Below are 8764 nucleotides of genomic sequence, written 5' to 3' on the forward strand. Positions count from 1 at the left end.
CTTTTGCTTCGGCGTCGGAATTTAGAGCGGCTTCTTGGTTGACGGATTGATAGTGCTTCCACTTTCTTGACAAGTTCAGTTAATATCTGAGATTGTTGTTGAGGAATTACTTCGATGGCAGCTGTTACGGCGCTATTATTGCGCTCGGACACTTTGTCGGCGAGTTCAGTCAGTTTGTCAAGAGAAACTCCTACGACAGCCAGAGTTTCTTGTACACGTGATAAAAGACGCTGTAGCCACAGATTTGCAGTACGTTGTCAGTAACGCAACCTCCGGATAACTGCTTGAGTTCGTGTAGCATCTCTGACGGGCACTTGTCACCTAGCTCGACACCGGCTATAAGAAGTAATCGTTTCTCTTCGGAGTCTGTGAAGCGTGCTATTAAAGTGTCTTTAAGAGTCTTGTACTTATCTGTGTTTGGTGGATTTTCAATAACGTCGGCGACTGCCAACATTGTTTGTTTATCCAGATGGCGAACGATAGCGCTGAATTTGGTGTTGTCTGAAGATATGCGGTAAAAAACAAATTCGCTCTCTAGCTGGGCGAACCATAAGCGTGGATTCTTTTGCCAGAAACTTGCGTACTTTCCGGAATTCGCTTGTAAAAATATCGCCTCCGCTCCCGCCGCCTTGCGGGGTCTGATAGGGTCCTGATGCACTGGATTGCATGCTTCCGAGGAGCGTACTTGCTTCGCCCGCGGCGGTTAGGTTGTCCGAAGGTGGTTCCGACATTGAAACTTGTTGTCCGACAATGGCGGGGGTAAGTAGCTCTTTTTGTTGGCTTCAAAACGTTCGATTCCCGTAAAGAGAATAATCGGGGTCACCAGTTGTGGCGATAGGTATAACGCACTTGGCTAATTACTGATTCGGAAGGAGATAGAAAGTTTAAAAACCACTTATATCGTGAATATATATAAACTTTATTGTAGCTAAGCACAGGAGAGAAAACGTGTGTCTCGAGATAAAAAGAACTTAAGCAGCGTACGCATCGCGATACATGAGAGCAGTCTAGGGAGTTTTACATCGACCAATGAGATAGCAGGATGTCGCCACAGAATCACCAGAAGCTAAATATCTGAAATATATATAGAATGATTTTAAATTACATATATATAAATGATAAATAATACACTGCGCAACAAGATTAGCGCAACAAAAATTTATACTATACCTCAAAATTTCACTTAATTTGAAACAATCGTAACTTCGCAAAAACTTATCATATTTGAAATTTTTTTCTATTTTAAAGCTTCAGATCTCTACTTTAAAGAAAATGTATTAGATTTTGATCTGGTCCTTTTTCGCCATCTATTTAAAAGAAATAACGTGTTTTATCGCAAAAAATTGTCATATATAATTTAAAAAGCGCTACACATAGTGCAATAAATTTTTTGTATAATTTTTTGTTGCGCTCCCCAGGTAGCAAGCTCACGTCATTTTGACGTCCCAAAATGGTCATTTATTGACTATTCTTGACGTCACGAAATGACACCCTTATGACGTTAAAATGACGGTCGAATGTCACAAATTCCTGACGTCATGAAATGTACCGTATTTTGACGTCATAGAATGACGTGAACAATATGTTGTCAAAAAGATCTCTAAAAAATATCCTGTTTCTGAAAATGATAACATAAAGAGACTTTTAAAAGATAACATATAATGTCAGAATGTTAACCAATGCGTCGTTTTTTGAGAACAGAAAGATATCATGAAACTAATATCTAAAAGATTTCTTAAATCGGATATCTTTAAAATGCAACTAGAGATAAAAAAATAAAATAAAAATTTCATTTTTTTTATTATTCTTATCAACAGTACGTACTAAATTTGGGACAAATTTTTATTAATTAATTAAATTTAAATTATATTATTTTATTTTATTCTTACTTGCCGCTGGTAGGTTTTGAACCCGGGACCTTAGGATTACAAACCTTGTACTCTATCCGCTACGCCAGTTTGATTCATCGATATGGATACTTGTTATTGTCTACATATACATATATGTTATAAACTGACGCAATTATATTATTTTTTATAAAAGCAATCAAATTTTGCAAAACATATTAAAAATAAATAGCATTAATTTATTTATTTATTAATTTCATTGTTAAATTTATCTTTTTCCATAACCTTAATAATTAATTTGATGGAAATTGCGATCTATTTAGCATTAATACTTTAAAGCGTTCAAATGGTTAATTAGATAATTTTAACTATATAGATCACATATATTCTAAGAAAAATTGAATAGTACACTTATTATTCTGTTTTTGTATTCAGTACATGATAAATTTAGATTTTGTGCATTTTTTTGTGCGCAGTAATTATTGTAGACAAATTGTTATTTTTGAAAACATTATCTTTATAATAATTTTTTTTTAATATCAAATGGATCTCTCATTCAGGATGTTATAGTGTTGTCTGATTTCTGAGTCAACTACGACGCGCATGGACGGCTTAAAAATCGGACAGCATTGTAATATCTTTTATGAGATATTAAGCTGATATCATTTAGCTGATATCATAAGGATAACATTTTCAAGAAACTTAAATGAAATTCTTCCATGAGATATCTCAAAGACCTCTCTTAGCAGACGTCTCTGATAAATGTTACCATTTGGACATCATTTCTAAGATATCTAAATGTTTTCTTTAAAAAGTTCTCTTAAAGTTTTCATTCTGACAAGCGTGTTGTCTGGGTTAACTTCTACCATAAAAATAAATGTTCCATACAGCTATGGAAGTTTAATGGATACCTAATGGACATCTATCTAACTTCCATCATGGAAATAATGTTCCATAGAGCTATGGAAGTTTAGTGGATTCCTAATAGACGTCCATCTAACTTCCACTATGGAAGAAAACATCCAATGGAGCTATGGATGTTTAATGGATCCCTAATGGATGTTTATCTAACTTCCACCATGGAAGTAAACCTCCAATGGAGCCATGGACGTTTACCGGATCTTTAATGGACGTCTGTCTAACTTCCGCCATGGAGGTAAACCTTCAATGGAGCCATGGAAGTTTACTGGATCCCTAATGGACGTCTAGCTAACTTCCGCCATGTAGGTAAACCTCCAATGGAACTAAGAAAGTTTACTAGACCTCTAATGGACGTCCATCTGACTTCCACCATGGACATAGACGTCCCATGGATCTATGGAGGTTTAATGGACGTCCATTGGACATCCACTGGATGCCAATTTCTATGTGGGTAATGCCCACAAATACCCGTGGGTTGAGTGCCTAGCGGGCGCGTCTCCGGGTGGCGGATAGGAGGACGCCCGGATGGGAAACCCCGGTCCGGGCCTAAACCCCCGCGTGCCAGGGCGGACCGTCCGGGTAGTAACGGTTATAACCTGCCCCGGCGGAAGTAAAACCCTGCCCAGGGGTGGGGAAAGCCGATACCGCGGACCAACTTGACCCAAGCTAAGTTGGAAGCTATCGTGACGAGGGCTGCGTGGCACTGGGGAGGCAGTGTCTTGAACGATGCCTCTGGGGAACCAGGCGAAACCCCAGAGTATTTAGCCTTACCCACGCATGCGGGGCTCTGCGTGGGTGGACCGTATGTTTCCCTAGCTGCTCGTGGGAACAAAATGGAGGATCAAATTATTAACAAACTTAAACTCACTGAAGACCCCGATGGAGGCCTCGACCGAGGACTCCGGAAGGGTGGAAGAAGCGGGATCGGGAGCCGAGCGGGCCCCTGGGGGCACGGGAGGCACCAAAGTTGCAACGGACGAACCGGCAAAGGAAGAGGATCTTTGCAAAAAGAAACTCTCCGGAGCCGCGAAGAGGAGGAAAGCTCGGGAGCGGAGGGGGGGGCTTAGGCCCAAGCTCAGGCTGGGACTGGGATTGGGCCTCCGCCGGCCGTTCCGGGGACCTCTTCTTCCTCGTCCTCGGTTATCCTCCAGACGCCGGTTGGGGGGCCTCAGGGGAACTCCGGCAATAAACGCCGGAAGGACCCCGATGGGACCCCACAATTGGCGGAAGGAGCGAAGAAGAAGCAGAGAGGCTTCACCCAAATCAACTTGCATCACAGCAAAGGAGCCTCGGCTGTTCTTGCCAGGCGCCAAGCTGGGGTGCACACAGCCATATCACTAATACAAGAACCTTGGCTGGTCCGAGGCTGTATTAGGGGTCTGGCGGGGTGCGGTAGGCTGTTTAGGCCACCACACGAGGACCGGCCCAGGGCCTGTGTGGCCGTTAAAGGGCTGGAGAGCCAGCTATTACCAGATTTCTGTTCCAGGGACTTGGTAGCAGTTGTGATTGAGGACGCCAGCGGGACCGGAATCAAGATGAGGATGGTAGTGGCGTCGGGCTACTTCCCACATGAGGAGGGCGATCCACTGCCATCGGACCGGGTGGTACGACTGGTGGAGTTCTGCCAGAAGGAGCGACTTCCCCTCATACTGGGGTGCGATGCGAACACGCACCATACGGTGTGGGGAAGCACGGACACCAACAGGAGAGGAGAGAAGCTGTTGGAATTTCTGGTGTCTACAGACCTAGAGATTCTGAACAGAGGCAGGGAGTCTACCTTTGTCACTGCGGTGAGGAGGGAGGTTCTAGACCTAACCATCTGTTCAAGACAGGTAGTGCAGGAGGTGACCGGCTAGAGGGTCTCTGACGAGCCCTCATTGTCGGACCACAGACAGATCACCTTCAGACTGGCCAAGGTGCAAGCAAAGGTGAGAACAGTGAGGGATCCAAGGAGAACGGACTGGGACTCATTTCGAGAGGACCTGGCTGTCGGTCTCAGGGAGTTTCCCAAAAGGCATGGGACCCCGCAAGAGATCGAGCTGTGCGTCGAACACCTGCAAAGGGTTCTTGTTGGCAGCTTTGAGAACAACTGTCCAGAAAGGACAGTGAGAAACACGAAGGAAGTCTCCTGGTGGAACCCCAAGCTGCAGGAGTTCAGGAGTGCTGCACGTCGTGCCTGGAACAGGGCCAGGAACACGGGCCGCCAGGCTGACTGGGACCTTCACCGAAGGGCTCAGAAGGCCTATAGAGACTCTGTAGTGAGGGCGAAAAAGGAGAGCTGGAGGAGGTTCTGCGAGTCGGTAGAGGGGATACCTGAAGCCGCTAGGCTCAGCAGAATCTTAGCCAGAGATCGGGACGCGGTTCTGGAGGCCATTCGGCTCGACGGCGTCTGGAGAGCGATGCCTAAAACACCTGCTGGAGTCGAACTTTCCGGGCTTCCGCGGAGGCCCAGAGGGAGATGTCCACCAGGGAAATTCAAATCTCCGTAGGGTACGAGAAGAAGACTGGTCTCTTGCGGCAAAAATCGTTGGGCCTGACAAGGTCAAATGGGCCGTAAGAGGTTTCAAGCCCTTTAAGTCGGCTGCGCCGGACCGGGTCTTCCCGGCTTTTCTTCAGGAAGGGCTGGAGCAGATCACCGGGCCGCTCACGCGGACGCTAAGGGCTTGTTTGGCACTTGGCTATACACCTAGTGCTTGGAGGCAGGCGAGAGTTGTGTTCATTCCCAAAGCGGGAAGAACGGGTTACAGCTCCGCCAAGGATTTTCGTCCAATCAGCCTGATGTCTTTTCTTCTCAAGACGCTGGAAAGGCTGGTGGATGTCTACATACGCGACGTGGTTTTACTGCAGCACGCGTATCGCACGGGATATTCCACAGAATCGGCGCTTCACTCCGCTGTATCGTTTATCGAGGAGCAATTGGAGAGGAAGGGCTTCGTAGTTGGCACCTTTCTAGACATAGAAGGAGCCTTCAACAACACACCGCACGAGGTGGTGTGTGAGGAAGCTTCTCGCAGGGGCGTGCCGGAAAGAATCGTGGATTGGATCAGAGGCATGCTCGGGCGGCAGGTAACGGCCTCATTGGGAACAATGAAGGTCAGTGGATGGGTGAAGAGAGGCTGCCCGCAAGGAGGAGTTCTCTATCCACTATTGTGGTGTCTGGTGGCGGACAGACTGCTCAGGACGCTAAACGAAAGGAGCTTCTTTACGTTAGGATATGCGGATGATCTGGCTATCCTGATACGAGGACTCTTTTTGGAGACGCTTCTGAAGCTCACGCAGAGAGCCTTAGAGGTGATTGAGGAGTGATGTGGCGAGACTGGTCTGGCGGTGAATCCACTGAAGACCGGGCTCGTAATCTTCACTCGCAGGTACAAGGTAGGCCCGGTGGAGGGGCCGGTCCTTGGGGGAACGAGATTGGTTCCAACCGTATCGACTAAATATCTGGGAGTGATCCTAGATAGGAGGCTGGCATGGAAGGAACATCTCGAGAACCGCTGTAGGAGTGTGTGCTCCTACTTCTGGATATGCAGAAGGACATTCGGGCAGACCTGGGGTCTCAAACCGAAAATGGTTCACTGGATATACACGGCGATACTCAGACCTAGGCTGCTTTACGCGTCTGTCGTATGGTGGCCAAGGGTGCTGGGAAAGACCGCTAAGTTAACGTTGGAGCACGTCAGGGCTCTAGTTTTAAGAGGGGCTCTGGGGGTCATGCGGACCACGCCGGTGGCGGCGATGGGGATGCTGCTTGGTGTCGAGCCCCTCGATCGGGTGGTAGTGGCGGCTGCGGCGACGGCGGCCTATAGCCTAAGGTGTGAATCAAGGTGGAAGGCAGGAGCCCTCCACACAAGATTTCCTGAAGGAATCCTATCGGGCACCATTTTTGCAATGGGACAGGATAGGAGGCCAGTGATTTGTACCTTCGAAAGAGGGTACAGAATAAGCTTCCCCGGGCGCTGGGAGTGGAACGGCTCTAAGGGACCAGTTCCTCGGGACGGGGACGTCTGGTTCACGGACGGCTCCAGAACGAGTGCGGGCTCTGGAGCTGGTCTTTACTGCCAGCGCGACCGGGCAGGAATCGTCGTTCCGCTTGGCGAGCACGCTACGGTTTTCCAGGCGGAGGTGTTAGCCATCATGAGATGTGCCCAGAACCTATTAGAGTCTGATAGGGTGGGAAGGCGCATCCGGATTTGCTCGGACAGTCAGGCGGCGCTTAAGGCGCTTGAGGGTCCAAGAATTAACTCGCGACTGGTCTGGGACTGCAAATGCGTACTGGACGAGTTGGCGGAGAAGAATGATGTTGGCCTAGTATGGGTCCCTGGGCACGCAGGGATCAAGGGCAACGAAATGGCGGACCTGCTTGCTAAGGAGGCGGCCGAAACAAGGCTGTTGGGACCTGAGCCGGCTGTTGGGATCTCCTTCTGCTTAGGCAGGGGGAGAATCAGGAGCTGGCTCCGGGACCAGCATCTTGAATACTGGAAGGAAGAGACAGAGAGCAAATGCAGACAGGCTAGGATCATGCTGGGGGAATGCCCTAGCAGGAACCTGATCAGGAGCATAAGATCTTTGGGCAGGGGGGACGCCAGGCTCGCGACACAGCTGCTCACGGGCCATGGTGACCTCAACTACCACCTGCACAAATTGGGTCGTAGTGATACGCCCAGCTGTAGGTTGTGCGGTGAAGAGGAGGAAACTAGCCTCCACATTCTTGGGAACTGCCCAGCATTGGTCGGACCAAGAACACGCCTGCTGGGCTCAGGTTTTCTGGAACCGAACCAGGTGAGGCAGCTGCCTGTGAGGGATTTGCTCCGCTTTTGGAAGGAAGCGGAGCCCCGCTAGGGCAGCTGATAACGGGGAGGCACAATGGACTCGGTCTGAGTGCCAAAGTGGGCTTCGCAGAAGGACCGCCCCCGTCACCATTATTATTATTATTATTATGCCTACAAATATCCTCAGGAATTTTATTTAAACGTCCTAAAGATATTTGCAGGATTTTTATAGGATATTTTAAAACATCTACAATACATCTTAAATTAGTCCAGGATACATCATTGCTGTGCTTTATATACTATTTCTAGAATTAATTTAGGTTATACGCATATTCTTTTAGGATTAGTTCAGGATATATTAAAAATAAATTTGCATATATTACAAATTTTAATATTCTATTTATTTAATATATTAATTAATATAATAACTGCATATTTATTATATTTAATATTGTTACACATTGCACGCATTGCAAATTTATTGCACATAAAAAAACCATATATATTTTAAAAAACCATACATATATATATAATTAAATTTGAAAAACTTGAAAATATAAGAAAATATATATGAGAAAAAAACAAACATAATTAAGTAAATAACATCATGTGCAAATAGAATGAATAAACTTCTAAAATTAACTCCGGATAGCCCGTATAATACTTAAAAAGGATTTGAAACAATTAAATCATCCAAAGTTTTATCTTCACCTGCTTCATCTTGATTGTCTTCTTCAGCAGAAAATTCTGTTCTTTTACACATTTTTTGCTCCATGCTACAAGAATTTTTAGTATATATTAGTACAATTTTACAAAAATTGTATTTATATTATATTACATACTTTTCTTTTTGTAGGCGTCTATTTGTATACTGTTCTACAGTAGATTGATTTTTTCTTCCATCAAAGATTTCTTTGTCTTATTCAAGCTTAAAATAATATTAAAATTATATTAATTTTTTTAAAAACTTCATAATTCACTATATATTATTTTAATTTATAACAGTTGTAAAGACATAAAAAAGCAACATAAGTCTTAATATTACGTTCACTTGCATGTGTTAGCCAAGATTTAATGGCTGGCTCTGAAATATTTTCTTTAGTAGCTTCCGGAAAGTAAATTCGTACTGTACCTAAAATAAAATATACATTAATATATAATAAATATTTACGAAAAAATAAAAATTATTTATTAAATTAAAAAAAATATTAAGTTAAAAATAGAAGC

This window comes from Monomorium pharaonis, chromosome 2 (genome assembly GCF_013373865.1).
Source record: "Monomorium pharaonis isolate MP-MQ-018 chromosome 2, ASM1337386v2, whole genome shotgun sequence".
NCBI classification, from domain to species: domain Eukaryota; kingdom Metazoa; phylum Arthropoda; class Insecta; order Hymenoptera; family Formicidae; genus Monomorium; species Monomorium pharaonis.